Below are 19,363 nucleotides of genomic sequence, written 5' to 3'. Positions count from 1 at the left end.
GGAAAGACTTCAGAGAGCAGGTCACCTGTCCTCTGTCACCTCCTTTGAAAACACCCCACTCCCTTTCCTCAGGGCATTTATCACTGCAGCTTGAACTCCACCAGGATGGGGACCTTGTCTGTCCTGTTCACACCACATCCCTTGTGCCTAACACAATACCTGGTCCTTAGTGGGCAGCCAATTCAGAATGAGTGAATGAAATAATCATTGGGGAAACCCAGATCAAAACCACAATGTGACATCACCTCATACCTATTAGATTTGCTATAATCAAAAAGACAAGAGATAATAATTGTTGGCAGGGATATGGGAAAAAGGAATCCCTGTTGGAGGGAATGTAAATTGGTTTAGCCTCTATGGAAAATAGTAGGAAGTTCCCTCAAAAAATTTAAAAATAGAGCTACCATAAGACTCAGCAATCCCATTTCTGGGATCCAAAGGAAACGAAGACCGGATAGCAAAGAGGTATCTGCACTCCCATGTTCATCGCAGCCTTATTCACAACAGCCAAGACACAGAAACAACCTAAGTGTCCATCAAAGGATGAATGGATAAAGAAGATGTGATGTATATATGTATATAATGAAATATTATTCAGCCATGAGAAAAAAGGAAACTGTGTCATTTTTTACAACATGGATGGACCTTGAGAGCATTATGCTAAGTGAAATAAGCCAGACAAAGGTAAATACTGCATGATAATCTCTTATTCGTGGAATCTAAAAAAAAAAAAAGTCAACTCACAGAAACAGAAAGTAGGAAAATGGTTGCCAGGGGTTGAGCAGGTGGGGGAAATAAGGAGAGGTTAGTAAAAGGGTACAAACTTTCAGCTATAAGGTGAATAATGTCTGAGGATATAATGTAAGACATGGTGACTTGACAACACTGTATTGTATAATTGAAATTTGCTAAGAAAGTAAAACTTAAATGTTTTCACCAAAAAAAGAGAGATACAATTGATAGATGTGTTAATGAACCAGATGGGGGGGAATCTTTTCACAATGTATATGTATATAAATCACCACGATGTACACTTTAAGTATCTTACAATTTTATTTGTCAATTATACCTAAATAAAGCTCAAGAAAAAAAGATGTGGTCCTTGAGCTTCAGGATCCAATACTGGGACGTTTCTAGCTACTGTGACTCTAAAGAGGGTTCTATTGCCCATTTAAACATTTCCTCTCAGTTCCAAGAGGCTTCAATAAATAATGTCATTTGTCCAGGGAACCTTAATTAATTATGATAAATACAGCTATTTTAGGAGAGTCTTAATAGTAGGGCTTTAAATTAATTTTGAATGTAACTATTTAGTGGTATTAAGCAGGGAAGAAAAAAGACACTTCTGTGATTGACATTTATGGCATTTGTTTTAATGATTTTTCAAAGGTGATAAAACTTTTCTATTATCATTTCTCTCTAAATATTGATCTGATATGGTTTTGAACATAATCAATGACTCCCTGGGATTATAACTCAAGCTCGAATAACTAGAAGCAGACTGAATGCAAGATGCCACTTGACTATATAATCAATCTTGACTCCTTCATTTCCTTTTGCAGCGTGGACTTGTACTGTCTGTGTCAAATTTAGACCACAAATTTGTATTTTTGCCAAGTGCCTGCTATTCTCAAAATGAATAAACTGTGCATAAGCATATTATTAATTATCTATTGCTAGATTCTGTGGCCTTGACTCACATTGTCTTATCTAATTCTCATAATAACCCTGTAAGTTAGGATCCATATCTCTATTATACAGCTGGATAAACGGAAGCAAGAGGAGTTATAAAACATATTCTTAGTAGGTAGATGTCAAGTCAAGATTCAATCTTGGGTCTATCGATTGCCAAGAAGGCCCTTTCTGAAACACTCACTCGAACTTGTGTACAACAGGTGATGGCCACAGTTTCTTTTTTCCTTCTTGAATTTCAGTTTTCCCATCTATATTAAAACAGTTGGGAAAAACCCTCCAAAAAAATCTTTTTTAAACCCATAAACAACAACTAATTGGTTCAATATCTGTAATTTTACCTTAACCATGAATGTTGCTTTATGTAACTTTTACCAAAATAACTCGATAATCAAAACACATTTATTCAGAGCTGCGACCCTGCAACATGCACTAATCATTATACTTATTTCATGCTGTTAAGAAGATAGACATGTTCTTAAAGCAAAAGGCATGATTGAACATTAGGGAGGTAAGAAAGCAATTATCTTTAACTTATTTTTCTTTCATATTGCACTATGCCATAACATAATAGCTTAAATATAATATAAGTTATCTGAGGACTTAAAAATGCTCTGCAGGGACTTCCCTGGTGGCACAGTGGTTAAGAATCTGCCTACCAGTGCAGGGGACACGGGTTCGAGCCCTGGTCAGGGAAGATCCCACATGCCGCGGAGCAACTGAGCCCGTGCGCCACAACTACTGAGCCTGCTCTCTAGAGCCCGCGAGCCACAGCTACTGAAGCCCGCGTGTCACAACTACTGAAGCCCACGTGCCTAGAGTCCGTGCTCCACAACAAGAGAAGCCACCACAATAAGAAGCCTGCAACGAAGAGTAGCCCCCACTCGCTGCAACTAGAGAAAGCCCACACGCAGCAACGAAGACCCAACACAGCCCAAAATAAATAAAATTATTTTTTAAAAAAATGCTCTGCAAACATTTCATTCTGTTAACTTCAAAGTTAATTTGACTAATTTATCTGGTAATATGCTTTTATTCTATAATTAAAACGGAATTTAACACAAATGATATACAAATTCTATACATATGGGTTAGAAAAACTTAACTGGAACTTTTAAGTTACCTAACGGTTTTTTGGCTGAATTATCACTCACTCACAGACTCAGGAAAGAAAAGAAAGGAAACAAGGAAAAAAGAAAGAAAGAAAGAAGGGGGAATAAAAGAAAGAGAAGAGAGAAAAACTAGTCTGAAGGTGTTAGAAGATTTTGAGACCATTTGCGTGAATGATGTTACAGACACTCCTTGAAATCTGGCTGAATGTATTCAGCTTTGTTTGCGTGGATAGCCATAGTTTTTTGCCATTTCAAAACACTTTTAGGAAAGAAACAAATTCAGGTAAAAAAAAAATTTTTTTTAAGACACAATGATCCTTAAGCTAATGGGTACTTGGCATTCTTTGGCCCAAGCTGTAGTGTTTTCATTTAGATAACATGTAAATTAACTGGCACTTTGCTTGAAATGTGAATCTCCTCCTGTTGGCTGAATCGTAGATAAGGCTCTAGTGGGATCCCTATTTAGTTCAATTCCAGCATGCGTTGAATAGAACTGTATGGAATTTAACTAGTTTGAAAAATCAGAAATCAGGAGTGAGGCCCATCTGACATTTTATGCATATCTTTTCTTTAACTTTTTCCTTCTCCCCAACTTCAACCCCCTCCCCAAGCGCATTTTCCTCAGTGTAGGGCGTAATTCCCATTCTTAAGAGCTGCCTTCCCTTCCCGTCCTGGGCAGCTCCACCCCTTTTCACGGACCGAAGTAAATCTGCACAATAATGAACCGTGGAAGGGAGGAATGACATCACCAGTTAGTGGTCCCGAGCTGTTTTGCACAACATTCACCTTTCATTGTTCTGATGACAGGGCTGGAATGTGACGGTTAATTCCCTGTGGAGTAGGGGGCTGAGCAGGGCCCGCTGCTGTTGAACAAACTTCAGTACCCCCTTATAAAAAACAAAAACAAAAACAAAAGCTACCATGCTTCCTAGTATTAAGGTAAGGAAGTCAAGATCTGTTTTGATTTAAGCAAAGCTAGTTACTTTGGTCCATGCGCACTTCATTTGTTCATAGGCTTACTTGGCAGTAAACTCATTTCTTAGTGTGGTTGCAAAGAGCATCTTGGAAGCTGAGTTTGGACATTTGTAGAGACTTGACTAATCTGACCAGGGCTGTAAGGACTCGACAACCTTTCAACTTTCGGCTACAGGTTTTACTGAGTGTGGACGGTGACAACCCTTGAAAATGACCAGCGTACTGTGACTTTCCTTAATACCTCAGACTTCTTGATTGGAACTGGCCAAGATGCGACTTGTGGTATGAAGCGTGCTCCTGTTTTTCTATGGAGGGGAACAGTAATCTCATCCTACAGAAACTTGGGGAGTTTGTATAAGAACGGAAAAGTCTCTTATCTTGCTGCCATCAGTCCTACTAATATGTTCTGAAGGCTTTTAACAACCTTTCCATGTGTTGTAAATGTCTCTTCTAACTTATGATTTCTTGGCGAGCAAAAAACTAATTCGAGGTGAAAATATTATTTTCAAAGTTTTTGTTATGTGGATTTTCTGCAGATCTCTCTTTGCATATGCAGAGAAGGCTTGTAAAAGTTGGCAATGAATTAGATTGTACAGTGATCTAAAGAAAGCCGTTTTTGTTCTGAAACAGTCAGTGTGGCAGTGATAACAAGAATAACACAGCAGACAGGAGGTTTTATTTTAAAGTGTAAATGGCATTAAAATTTGGACCGTGTTAAACAATTGTGTAAAAAGTTCAACTTTAGTAGTTTTTCAAACTGCCAAAAACATTGTCTGAATTTAGCGGAGTATATAAAATAAATAACTAGTATTTAGTGCAAGGTAGGGCTGGAGGGTACTGTAAGTCTTTCACAAAAGAACTTCACTTGGCCAAAATCTAATTTTTATAGCATGATTTCAGATTCATATGACCTGTTGTACAGAAATTTGAACATAAGGGCAGATGGTATGGTTTTCATTTGTGTAGATTTAATTTTGTGTAACATTGATTGTTAATATTTTGTCTGTGTTTAAAGTGACAAAAATCTTGAGTTCAACTGTGATGAAAATCTTGGGTTCACTACATTGATCTGCCTGTATTCTTAATTCCATGTGACTGGATGAACTTCTGTTTGCTTGTAAAACCGAATATCCTTTCCACAACAGAAGGGCGCGTGCACATTTCTTTTTTCTCTTGGTCAACAATAGTCAGGATCAATACAAAATTAAGTCTGGGGTTTTGGAGTTTTACTTATTATTTTGACTTTTTATTTTTAAAATTAGCTTTAAAGTTATTTAAAAACTGGATAAAGTAATTATTAGATAAACGTCAACATAATTTTTAAAGTATTTAGTGAAATTTCACATATGCTTATATTTAAAAGCTTTTAAAAAAAGACCTTTAGATACAATGGCAATAAATTCTACTGCCATTTTAAAAAGGGAGGGGGTCGTTTTTCTGAGTAAATAAATGCATGCGAATGCACTGCTATCAGTGATTTGTGTACTTAAATTAATTTACTACTTATTTCATGTCTGTATTATTTTAAACAAATCTTATTTATGAAAATAGATGTGCCCAAGAGACAGATTAATAGTATCTTAATAAAAGGCTTTACAACAGGATATGTTTTTATATTATGAGTTCCCATAATTTATAAGCTTAGAATGTGACTTTTGCCCAGCACTCTATAAATACATGTACAGAGTAAAATGGGGTATATTTGTACCTTTATGGATTGTCTTCAGCTTGTTTGAATCGTCTCAGGAAACCTGATTCATGCTGCCATTCCTCCCTCCTGTGTTCTGAGTGAACACAGGAGAGACCTCTACCCAGGCCTGTGGGAGGACCCGTCACACTGTGGTCGCAGGGACCCTCAAAACCCATCTGCCTCAGAAGACCCTCCCTACTCTCTGGCTTCCCTGGGAAATCACTTCGTTTAGCTTATTGTCTGAGGGCGAGCGTTTCCTGTGATAATGCACAGTGTAACCTAGGTGGAGCATCGCATCATTAGGTGTGATACACCTTGGTGACACCTTCTTTGGGGATGGGAGAGGTCTTTGGGATTGAGTGAGGGAAGGTGAGGGGGCCAGCTGGAAGAAAGAGCCCAAGGCCACACAGTTAGGTGACAAACTTCTCTGCTTCATGGCTTTTTCTGTTCCTCCTGAAAATCATTCAGTAAATTTATGCACCTGGCTGATTCTTCATAAACAACATCAAAGGGAAAGAATATCTTCTTTCTACTGTTTTACAAATATTCATCTGATCAATCTGAGGGTGTTTGAATAGTATTTTGAACAACTCAGGAAATATGAAAACACAATAAATGGTATATTATTGTGGGTAGAAACTACACATCCATGCCTGCAAACAACAACAGTTTCAAGTTTCAAGAATGAAGTGATCTTTCCCACTGCACCAGTAGATGCACCAACACCCTCCCCCCGCCACTGTGTTTGAAGAATTCGTTCTGTTGGAGGGGAAAGATACAGATTGGCAGTAAATTTCAATTTAGCGTTATTGCTAATAGTATCTAACATTTATTGAGTACTTATCCTTTTACATATAATAATTCTGTGATTCTGACAACAACCCTGTGCACAGATACTATTATCCCACTTTGATAGAGAAGGAAACTGAGGAAGAAATATAAATTAAGAAACTTACTAAGTTAGGAGGGGGCAGAACTGGACTCAAACCAGATGGTCTGGCTCTAGAGCACGTGCTCAGAACTACTACACTGAACAGAGGGTCAGCTTTGAAATGACGAGTGCCCCCCAAATTACATTTATTTTCTGTCAATGAAAATTATCTGCATGATTGAGTTACACAGAGTTACGTAGAGTTACATAGAGTTACATTGATTACATACACAAATTACTACCCATGATTTCATATTTGGTCCTCTATCAGGAGTTATCCTTTTTTATTTTCCTGAATGTTCCCGTTCAGTTTTCAGTATCTGTGGTCTGTCTCCTTTATCAACCAGAAATTTTCTAGCTCTAAAGAATCTGCAGTGCAAAATGTAAAGGGTAAAGAGCTAGGCTTCAAGATCGTTGCGCTGGGATCCAAGGCAATTCCCTTCCCTGCTGCCCAGCCTTAGGGCAGGAACAGATGAGACCCCTTGGGGTCTGGTCCGTATCTGGCCCCAGTGACGAGGGGCACCACTCTGCCTCCAGCTTCTTGCTTCAGCTTCCTTTTCATTCTGGTTCCTGTTCTCCATCCTTAGCAATGTGTACGCGTGCTATCACCGGTCATTCTTCTTTTTCCTCAACTCTTCATTGACCCACTATTGACCACTGCTCTCTGTGCCTCCTCTCTTCTTGGATTTGTCCTATTTACTTTTTATTTTTTTATTTTTAAATGTTTATTGGAGTGTAGTTGATTTACAGTGTTGTGTTAGTTTCAGGTGTACAGCACAGTGAATCAGTTATATATAAACATATATTCACTTTTTTTTTTAAGATTCTTTCCCCATATAGGCCATTACAGAGTATAGAGTAGAGTTCCCTGTGCTGTACAGCAGGTTCTTATTAGTTATGTATTTTATATAGAGTAGTGTGTATATGTCAGTCCCAATGTCCCAATTTATACTCCCCCCGCTTATCCCCTGGTAACCGTAAGATTGTTTTCTACATCCGTGACTCTACTCCTGTTTTGTAAATAAGTTCATTTGTACCCCCTTTTTTTAGATTCCACATATAAGCGATATATTTGTCTTTCACTCAGTATGAAAATGTCAAGGTCCATCCATGTTGCTGAGGATTTGTCCTATTATCCCAAGTTCTAAGTCTGTCTTAGGAGAAATCATGACTCATCCAGTTTTGTGTTGGGTGTAGAGAAGGGAAGTGACCCCTAGCCCTGCAATTTACATATTGTAAGATCTGATCAAGATACAGTATATCATTCAAGGTCACAGGAACAAAACAAAACAAAACAAAACCCAGAGGCTTCACACAGGGTAATTTGATAGCTTTATAAATGTGCAGGTAGAGTAGAGAGAAGCTAATAAGGGACCCTGCAGTTCCCTGGGGGGACGGGAGGCGGGTTGGAATGTGAGTGTGTACCTCTTACTACCCATTAACTTGGACCGAGGGAGTAGTTACCAGAACCCTCAGGCGTAACTGTATCTATAGGAGAGGGCCTCGAACAGGGACTGTGGCCGTTAGTAGAAGAATGAAGCCAACTATCCAAGTCTCAAGAGGGAATTAATACCACATTCTCCGATCTCCTGTCAGTGCCTCCTATTGACTAAAGCAAACCTGAGGCTAGAAGGAGTTTGTTACTACAATGCCTAGTACAAAGGATAATAATGAGAAGTATAGAATTTTATGTTATTAAGTAATACAATATACACATTAATGGCTTGGTACTTTAGTAACTTCAATAACAATTTTTTTTTCTACGGCTGTATATAACATTGATCTAATAGAGTGAATCAAGGTCCCTATTCAAAAACACTTTCTAACCAAGAGGTCTGGAGCCCTAATTTGCATCCCTTACAAGTTTATAAGAGGAAACTATATTCTTTTTCTCAAAGCTGAAGGAAAGTGAGATCTAAAAGAGAACACTTCAAAAAGTCGTAAAAAACTCGTCTTGCCCATGCTGATTCAGTTGAGTTTTTCAAAAAGATAGTTTTGCCCTCAGCTCAAGTCAGTAGAGCCTCGAGAAAAAACAGGGCAATGGGTCCATCATAACATACTAAGATTCCCCGTGGTACCAGTTAGATCAGCTGGCTAAGATTGCGGTGCTACTGAAGCCAGTGTGGTCAAGGAGAGATTACCATTCACACACTCACCCATATCAAAATGCAGGAATAATCCCATCTAATTCTTTCTACCTTAACCTTCGCCCAAACCAGACAATTCTACACCCTAACTATTCTTATAATCTCCTTTTCTCATGTTGCAATGTGATCTTAGTTTTGTCTTTTTTTTTTTTTTTTTGGCTTGGGAAAATTTCAACATAACGGGTCTCCCTGCCTCCAGCCTCCCCTTTCTGTAGTCCATATACCATGTTGTCATCAGACTGTCCTAATATTGAAATTGTATATTATTGCCGTCCTTAAAGTCCTTCGAGAACTCGGTATAATCCTCAGGAGGTGCCTGACTCCTTGGGATGACATCCAAACTGCTTGACGATCTGACCTCCACCTTCCACTGGAGCCTTACCTCTTGACATTGTCCCACCTCCTACCGCGTGCCCTGAGGTTGACTGCTGCTCTGAGTGACGTCCTGTGTTCTTGCGTCTGCACACCCCTTTCCCTTTACGTGGCACCGCATTTTCCCCATTCTTCATCTGGATGACTTTGCTTATTCATTCATCGAACAAATACTGATTGAGCACCTACTGTGTGTTAGGCACTCTGCTGGGGGGTGCTGGTGTTCAGGGCCGGACTCTGCTCTTATGGCGCTTTTCTTCTGTGCAGAGGTGGAAAGACAGACAATACCTAAGTACACGAATGAATGACCCAGATCATTTCAGACAGTGAAAGTGCAGTAAAAGAAATAAATATGGTACCATGATGGCGTGCGGCTGGGGAAGCTGTTTTCAATAGGCTAATCAGAGAATGCCTCTCTGGGGGGAAGACATATGAACTGAAACCCAAAGGATGAGAAAAAAGAGCCCCTGGGACCATGGGGTGTGGTTGTGCAGGTAGTAGCCCCTGACCAGGAAGAACTGGGGCTGAAATCCAGTCTTCCTTCAGCGTATCAAGCCAGGCACCCCTGCACGGGCCTCGTTCCCTAAGGAGGAGGGCAACCCCTATCCAGGCCTCCCAGAGGGGCAATGTGGGCTACCCCCTGACAGCGGGGGAACACTATTGGGAAAAACAGTTACAAAAGCTTTGAGCAATTACTTCCTCCAATCACATCTCCACCCTTGGATGGAGTAGCCTATATTTAAAGCATAAATGGCACTTTTTACAAAGGATTGCAATTTTTTTTTAAATTCCAAGCACCTGGTACATTATTTAACAATGGTAGAGTATTCAACCCATCCTTGTTGAATTAGTGAGTGAATTAATGAATCATGGCTATATTCTGTATGAGTCGGGAAGCTTCATACTAGAGTGTTTGATTAGAGAGCTTGTTCTCAAATAGTGATTCTCAGATATGGGTCTCCTGTTGAGCAGCAAACTATCAGGGAAAAAATAGTTGTTTCAATGGTTTTAGGTGAAAAACAAACAATTCCCTAGACTTTAATTTCTCCCATGACTGAGAGCAATTTACTAGTAGTAGAGTAAGTGATTTATTTCTGAATTTGGCATTTGTACATTTAAATTAGCATGTTAGTAGAATTTCATGAAGACTAAATTTGTATTTTACCGTGGAGTCTGGTTGCTACCAAATCACGGCAAGCACTGAGCGTGTGCTCACCTGGTAATAGGAAATCTCACAATCTCCAAGAAGAATAATTTGTTATCAGCCACGAGATTTTCACGGCTTTCAGTTGCTGCCAGCGGTGCCTTTTAAAGATAGATTACTATCAGTTAAATTTCATAATCAGTTTAGTTTATTGTCTGTTGTTGGGCTAACCCAGAGGGGAGTCATAATGCATATCCTTGTTTTATAATTTTTCACAACTAGACCTCACGGTACCTATTCTACAGCAGAATTATACATAATCCCCTCAAAATCTGGAAGTGAACCTTCATTTGTAATAATCTGCTTGAGAGTGTGTGTGAATGCTATTTGAATTACTTGGATTATACTCTTGAATTGAATGTAGTGAGATTACTGGATTATTTATACATTGATAGGGTATAGTTTTATAACATGAAATCATGTGTATAAGTTCAGGGTCTTCTCTTGTGACATAAAAGCAGTTCATAAAAGGTGCTAGCAAAAAGTTTACTTCTTTTCTTTTCTTTTAGTTTTTATCACCAAGTTCTTTTTCAGGAGAATAGGTGAGCTAGGCCCCATCCCACCACAGTGGGATAGTGATACAAGTTTGAGATCAGATAGGTACCCTACAATACTGCTGGTCTTCACAATAGCAGAAAAGAAAAAGTGCACAAGGGCTTTGTAAACTCATCCCCACTACTAAGAAACACGAAACAGAAACAAAGCTCAAAAAAGTTTGTGCCCTGTGATAAAGGACCCACCATTTCTGTATATGTAAAATATGGTTATCTAGCACTCAGTGCCCAGGGCTGGGACTAGGGTGAGGCAAATGAGACTCTCAGCCTTGGGCGCAAAATTTAAGTGGATGCCAAAAAAACTCAGTAATCAAGATACGTAATATTTTAATGCACTATTTTTAAAAATTAAAATTAATGCAAAAAATTCCATGATGAACAAAAACATCAAAATTTCAAATGAGAGCAGGACCTGACGCTGCAGCTGCACAACCCAGTCTCCTCCACTTCACCCTAATCCCCGCCCTGCACAGTATATTGGGGGCATTAGATTAATTCTGCATAATTATTATAATAGTCACCATCTCGAGGAACTGAGGTGACTTATGAAAGAGTAACACTTCTTCCTGGGTCATCTGGTAAAACCATGTCCTATCATGTTACCAAGCTGCTTAGTTCTGTACTATATGCTCTAGTTGGGGAAAAAATGCATTGTGATTCAAGGTTTCAAACTGCAGGAAAGCTTAACTCTTTCGAGGTTCATTCATCTCTAATCACTCTCATGCCCTTGCTAGTTTTAACCTGCCTTTTCTCTTGACAGGGAGAGCTGAAGAAGTAAAAACACAGTGGAGGGGAAGAAAACAGTGAGAAGGGAAATTAGCGTGGTCTGGCTGAGAAATAAACCTAGGATGACATCAGGGTTTCAAATGGGGTCTGATGGATTAAAATGGTGACAAGTGACAAGGGAAGCAAAGAGAGGATTGCTGCTCTGGGGCTAATGCTGAGAAATTTGGAGAAATGGTTCAAGGAAAAAAAGTGAGAAGGAATATAGTCCAGTGAGGCCCTGAGTCTTCAGGAGCACCGATTGACAACTGTTCCAGGGAAGGTGTTTGTCTCAAAGATGGATATCCAGGAGAGGGTTTAAAAAAACTCTTTCACTTCCCCTTTCCCCTCCAAACCAATTTATCTTTAGACTCTAAAAGGAAAGCTAAATTAACAAATATCTGTGGAACAGATCAGAATGAGCTGCTTTTTCTAGCATAAGTTTGAAGAAGCATGAACAGATCCCAGTGAGGAAGAAAAAGTAGAAGTCTCTAACTAGCTTAGTTATAAACATGGAAAGGAATGAAAGATTCACCCACAATCATAGAAACATGTGAGTCACATCATAGAGTAAGGAAAATGAAAATATGGCCAGACTCCAAACTAGCTGAGACTTGGGTGGAGAAAAGCTAAACATTACAAAAGAGGGTTAAATCTTATTATGGAAAATTTCAAACATCTACAAAAGAAAAAGAATAGTGTAATGATCTCCTATGTACCCAGCACTTAACTTCAACAATTAATCAACTTTTGACCAATCTGGTTTCATCTATCCTAACTCTGCTGGATTACTGTAATGTAAATTCCAGACATATCATTTCATTCATAAATATTTCAATATGTATTTCTAAAATGTAAGGATTCTTTTAAAAATATTGTCAAAATCCTTTATCACACCTAAAATTTAATAATAATTCCTTAACGTAATTTTTCCAATTGTCTTATTTTTAATAATTTGAATGAGACTCCAAACAGATTATAATTGGTTGGTATGTCTTCTAAATTTCTTTTAATCTATAGTTTCCCCTCCCCCATTCTTTTTTCTTAGAATTTATTTACTGAAGAAACTAGGTTTTTTATCCTGTATAGTCCCCTACATTTTGGACTTTTCTGATTGCATCATCACAGTGTCATTTAGTATGTGTCTTGCCCCTGTCTTTTCTGTAAGCTGATGGTTACAGAAACTCGATCTGATTCAGGTTCAATTTTTTTGGTAAGAAAATTTCTTGGGTGGAGGTCTATATATATGTATACAGTACCTGGCTGTCTCTCTTTTGGGAGACATTAATGAGCATTGCCCACACCCATTATTTTATTGGGGATTGCAAAATGGTGGTATTGTATAATTACTTCTTTATTTATTATTCTATCATTATTTATTAACTGGACTATTTCTATAAAGAAAAACAAAGAGCTTTAAAGTTAATTGGGAACATGCTAGTATCTCTCATATATATATGAGGTTAAAAATGTTGACCCTGCCCTACCTGTGTCCTGTGTCCACATCCCTTTTTCTCTTTTCTTTCACAATCAAGATCTCAAATCATTGGTCTCAGGTACTTGTCTCCATTTTTTTTTTTTTTTTTTTTCGCTTTGGTTTTTCTTCAGCTAAGCTTTATGTTGTATTTTGATCCCTAACCCCACTAAAACTGCTCGAGTGGAGTACTGTCGATATCCGTGTTGACATATCAAATGGAAGAGGTTTTCTTTAAATTTGAGTTTAAATGAAAACAAGGAACATTTTCCTGTCTCTCACTTGGTCCCTCCAGAGTATTGCAGTATATGGACATGCCCCATTTCTGCCCTCTTGGGGTCTGCAAATCCACTGTTGCCTGGATTCCCTCCTGATTCTCTGGCTCTCCCCGCTCAGCCTCTCTCATTAAGTTCCTTGATGTTTTCTCATCTCAGTGTCTTTTTTCTGTCCTTGGTCCTCTTTCTCTCTGATGTCTCACACCTCTTACTCATCTCATCCTCTCTCATGGCTTTAGATTGCACCCGTCACTGGACACTCCCAGTCTGTAACTTTGGCCCAGATCCATCTCCTGATCTCCTGGGTACCAATAAGCATTTCACTTGTAGGTTCCAACAACCTCAAAGTCAATGTACCTTTTTAAAATTTTATTCTGCTTTTGGCCACGTTGGGTCTTCGTTGCTGCACGCGGGCTTTCTCTAGTTGCGGCGAGCAGGGGCTACTCTTCCCTGCGGTGTGCGGGCTTCTCACTGCGGTGGCTTCTCTTGTTGCGGAGCACGGGCTCTAGGCACGCAGGCTTCAGTAGTTGTGGCACACAGGCTCAGTAGTTGTGGCATGTGGGCTCTAGAGCACAGGCTCAGTAGTTGCGGCGCATAGACTTAGTTGCTCCGCGGCATGTGGGATCTTCCTGGACCAGGGCTTGAACCCTGCATTGGCAGGCAGATTCTTAACAGTTGCCCCAGCAGGGAAGCCCCAATGTACCTTTTTTGGAGCATCATGATCATCCCCTCCAAGGCTGTTTCTCTACTATTAGCCTATATGTGATAAGCACTGACAGCAAACAAATAACCCTGTCCAGAAGCAGCGGAGTCTGTCCAAATTTCTCCCTCTCCATCCTCACTCAGTCTGTTACCAAACCCTATGATTTCTGTCTCCTGAATATCACCACGTGAACCCCCTTCTCTTTTTATTCAATGACATAATCTTAGTTCAGACTCCGTTTCTCAGCTCCTGCTTTCTCAGGAGCTCCTAACTGATCTCCGGCTTCTCCACACCTGTCGAACTTCCTCATATTCTGAATCCCAAGTTCAGAGTCATCCTCTTAGCCCGCTGGGGGCTTTGTTTGCTTGGCCTTCCTTTCCAACCTCCTTTCCTTCCACTGTTCCCACAGGTACCCTTCACTTTAGTTGAGTTACCTTTGGGGTCTATTTCCCAATTCTGTGCTTTTACGTGCTGTTTCCACTTGACTCCTATTTTAGGCTTTGCAGGCCACATACAGTATCTGCCTCTTCTTCGTTATGTTTTACAAGCCTTTAAAAATGTAAGAACAATTTTTAGCTCCAGGACTGTCCAGATACTGGCCTTGATCTAGATTTGGCCCACAGACAATACTGCTAACCCCCGGTCTAGAGGGCCCTTTCCCTGCCTTCTCTACTTACTTAGCTCCTACTTAGCTTTCAAGATGCAGGTTAAGAGTCACCTCCTCCTAGAAGCCTCCCTGACTCCACTCCCTTGATATGACTTAGCTGCCCTTCCTCTGGTTTCCCACAGAGGTGGATGCTTCCTCTGCATGTCTTTGTCTCTGTATTGGTTTAATTGTTCTCGTCTTTAGAGAGTAAATGCCTTAGGGGCAAGAACTGTGTCTTTTTTTAACTTTATATGCCTAGCAGAGTGCCCGGCACAAAGTAAATGTTCAGCAAATGATTGTCAAATGAGTAAACAAGAAGAGGTGTGACCAGCAACACTGGCGGGTGGCATTTACTGAGAACATTCTGTGGGCTGGCCACTGTCTAAGCACTTTACAGAGGCCGTTTGCTTTAGTCTTCACAACAGAGGCACAAAGAAGTTAAGGATTTGGCCGAGCACATTCGAATTTCAGCAAGACTTTTGAGAAGGCCTTTTGCGATCGTCTTCAACAAACGTGGAAAGAGCTCACCATTGGCCACATTCTAGGTGCTGGGGCTGCAGCAGTGAATAAAATACACAAAAACCCTCCTTTCAAGGTGTTTACAGTTTAGAGAAGAATGACAGTCAATTAAAAAAAAAAGAATAAGTAAAATGTATAGCGTATTAGATGGTAATAAGTGCTCTGGAGAAAAAGACAGCAGAAGAAGAAAATAGGAAGTTCTACCATGAAATGCACAAGACAAATAAGGTTGGCAAAGCAGGCCTCCCTGAGAGGGGATAATTGTACAAAGACTTGAAGGAAATGAAGGAGTGATCTAGTAGAATATCTCAAGGATAAGAGAAAGAGTTTTAAGACATGAAGTCACAGAAGTAGGAGGAAAAGAGTGATGACGTGGGGCCTTTTAGGCCATTGTGATGATTTGGGCTTGGAGCTGAGGAATGACAGGATCTGATTCACCCTTTTTATTTATTTTTTATTTTTTTACATCTTTAATGGAGTATAATTGCTTTACAGTGGTGTGTTAGTTTCTGCTCTATAACAAAGTGAATCAGTTATACATATACATATGTTCCCATATCTCTTCCCTCTTGCGTCTCCCTCCCTCCCACCCTCCCTATCCCACCCCTCCAGGCGGTCACAAAGCACCGAGCTGATTCACCCTTTTTAAATCATGCTGGCTCCTGGGCAGAGGACAGATGAGGGTGAGCAAAAGTGGAAGTTGAGAGTCAGGTTAGGTCGCTCTTGCAATAATACAGATAAGGGATGACGGTGGCGTGGGCCAGGGTAAGACCAATAGCGGGATGAGAAGTAATTGGATTCGAGATGTATTTTGAAGGTAGAGTTGACAAGATTTATTGAAGAACTGAATGTGGGCTTGTGAGAGAAGGACAGAACTCAAGGATGACTCTCGATCTGGGGCCCAAGCATCTGGAAGCATTTGGTTGTAGTTGACTGGCGTGAGGAGGATGTGGTTGGAACAGGTGCAAGGGAGGGCTGGGAGCTCAGAGAGATAATGACTAACAGCCCCGTGGGCGCATGGGTGACTGATGACAACGTCCCTGCTGCTGAATGGGTTGAAGTCAGCAGCAGGGAGAACTTGACTCTATTTGAAGGGCTCTGTACATTGACCTGTCTTTCTATTAATCACTGGGGTTGTGTTGCCATTGACACAATGCTAGATATAAACTGATATATTGGGTGACAGAACAGTCCAAGGAGGAACTTGACAATTCCAGAAAGATAGATGAATCAAGTAAGATGAAGTTAACCTAAACAAACACAAAGTCTTGTGAATTTCAGCTGTTCCAGCAATACCTGTTTGAGGAATAGCATTGTTAAAAGCACACTGTGGTCAAACAGATCTGGTCCAAAATCCCAACCTGCCCCTTCCTAGTCCTGTTCCCATGATTAGGGCAAACGATTTCCTTATTTATAAAATGGCATAGTAATGCCTTGCTCAAGTGTTGTTATGAAAATGAAATGAAATAATAAAACACACAGCCTAGGACGTAACAGATAGTTGGTAAATAAAATGTTTTATTATCAAAAGACCTTTCTTCCTATCCTTTATTTTTTTAAAAATTAAGTATTAGTAAATACTTGAGTTTGGAGTGGGCTTTTACGAGCCTCTTGAAATAATATTAGGACTCAAGGTTTTCTCATACCTGAAACATCATTTTCCTGGAACAAGTTTTCTTGTCAGCTGGAATTCCACCTGAAAATGTGAGCTGTCTTCTCTTTATTTTTACAACTTCTGCTTTCACCTCTTTCTGCCTTAAGATTAATAACCTGTTTTATGTTTTCAATCATATTTTAAGTCACTCTTTTAGATTTGTTTACAACTTTTCTCCCTTTATCTGACATCTTAGAGCACTTTGCAGGGCTTTTAATATTATTTTTCTTAATCTATTTGAAAATTGAGATATAATTTATGTATTACAAAATTCACCAATTTTAATTATACATTTTGATGAATTTTGATGAATGTGTACACCATAACAGTCAGAACACTGAAATCCTCTTATTTTGCTCCTTCAATAGCATAATTACATGGAAATGCCCCATAATGTACAGTAAATTGTTTAAAGCACAAAGTGAAATTGTAACTATTAGAAAATTGTTTGTGCGATAGTCATTATGCTTTGTGAATGGTTGCACAATGATGTGATAATGCTTCTGAATGCTTGTTTAATGTAAAAAAAAAAAAGAGGATTTCTAGATATGGGGGAAGAAGGAAAAAAACAACTGAAAGTAGAATGCCAAATTGACTGGAAAGGTAGATAAAAAGGTTGTTCATCCACCAGGACTAAGGATAGACAGACCATTAGGGATATCTTTCCAGTCCACACAGAGAAGGCTCCCTCTCTCACGTGAGGTTTCCCACTTAAGAGAAACTCCTCTTCTCCCAGAGATGATGGCTAGGATGACCATATTCTTTAAGAGAGGGCATTGCTAATGAGATCAGAGACACTCATTGTCTAATAGCCACTAGTAGTATCCAATTACTGGCCTAGTAACAACCATAACATACATTCGACAAAAATTTATCCTCAGCTCAGCATTGTAAGGACTTTAGTTCACACAGCCCTATGTAGGTGGCTTGAGCTTTATTTCTAGCTCAAGCTTATTTATTTGTTCTTTCTTCCATTTATCCATTCAGTCAATATTTCTTGAGCACCTCCTATGTGTCAGGCATTGTGCTAGGGGGTGAACAAGGACCTGGCACCCACTCTCACAGAACTTTCATGAACAGAGGTAGGCAGACATTAAAAACTTGTAAGTTGATAAGTGTTATAAAAGAAGACTGCAGGGTATTATGAGAGTTTCTAAGAGGCTCTGACTTAGTCAGTTTGGTCAGGGAAGGCTTCCTGAAGGGAGTGACATTTGAGTGAGACTCAAAGGATAAAAAGTCAACCAGATATGTTCATGTGTGTGTGTGTGTATGTGTCAGGGAGAAAGGAAGAGCAGGGAGGTACTTCTAAGCAGAGGGTCCAGCATATTTGAGCAATGTGTGGAGCTTAGATAACAGGTGAGAGATCAGCTTGAGATCAACCTGCCCAGGTGGTCAGGAATCACATCAGTCTGGGCCTTGTTATGGATTTCATGCCTCTATTCTTAAAGCAATAGGAAGCCATGGGAGTGTTGACTTAAAAAAAAATGCACAGCGTGAGAGTTGCAAATTAAGCTTTACTGGGGGCAAAATGAGGACTACAGCCCCGAGACAGCGTTGCAGATAACTGAGAAACTGCTCCAAGGAGGCGAGGGGTGAGCCAGGACATATAGGAGTTTTGCAACAAAAGGGCAGGTAGTCGGAACGTCAAAAGATTATTGTTAATTAAAGAAAACAAGGTATCTCAAGCTAAGGAATGTAGCGCTTTTCTGTGTATGGGAAGATGCAAGAGTCTGGGCTCCCTGAAATCATTCCTTTGATAGGCACCTCAGCTACCTAGGGCCAGTGTCATGTATTTGTACATCCTGAGTTTCCTCAGGGCTCACTTCAGGGAGTGGCTGCAGTCTGATGGCTGCTAGATGGCAAGTATTCTTTTCAGCCCTGAGTTTCCTCAGGGCTCACTGGCTCACGTTGGAGGGCTGCAGTTGTTGATGACTGTGACACACTTTGTTTATTGACGTGGCAGGAAATATGCCATTTATAAATATTCCATTTACCAGGAGTGACATGATTATATTAGAATTTGGGTGAGAGTAAGTAGTAATAATAATAATGATAACATAAACATAATTATAATAATAATATAATTATAAATTTATAATATAAAGTGTAGTTTTAGCTACACTCACTATGGGCCAGGCACTGTTATACGTGCTTTCCGTATATTAACTGATATGCACCTCAGACAAACCTTATGAATTAGCTACTATTTTGATGCTCAATTTATAAGTGAGAAAAGTGAGATACACAGAGGTTATATAACTTCTCCAAGATCATACAGCTAGGAAGTGGCACAGCTGAGGTTGTGAAGGGACCAGTTTGGAGGCTGTTGCAGAATTATCAGCAGATGCTGAGTACTTGGACTGGAGTAGAGACAGTGGGGAGGCATTAAGGCTATGGGTTAAGGTGTATATGAGTTGTAAAATTTATAGGACTTATTTTCAAAGCACTACATTTCTAATTGTTGGCACGTTTATTTATTTGTTTGTCTGTCTCAATCATGGTAAGAACACTTAACATGAGTTCTACCCTCTTTAAAAAATTTTAAGTATAGAGTACAGTATTGTTAACTGTTGTCTGGTATACTTTTCAACTTGCTGTTGCTTCAGTTCTCAATTTCTGCCCATACCCTTTCTCACCTGTTTTTCCTGTTTCT

The 19,363-nt window shown here is 39.6% G+C and overlaps 1 protein-coding gene across 2 annotated transcripts in view; it reads left to right on the top strand.

The window, feature by feature from the left end:
* Positions 1 to 19,363, top strand: part of FILIP1 (filamin A interacting protein 1) — a 192,432-nt gene that overhangs the window by 165,497 nt on the left and 7,572 nt on the right. The window lies entirely within an intron of this gene.

The sequence above is a fragment of the Lipotes vexillifer genome, unplaced genomic scaffold, assembly GCF_000442215.2.
Source record: "Lipotes vexillifer unplaced genomic scaffold, Lipotes_vexillifer_v1.1 scaffold1226, whole genome shotgun sequence".
NCBI lineage: Eukaryota > Metazoa > Chordata > Mammalia > Artiodactyla > Lipotidae > Lipotes > Lipotes vexillifer.
The sequence above is the reverse complement of the archived record's forward strand: the minus strand, read 5'-3'. Positions and strand labels throughout refer to the sequence as shown.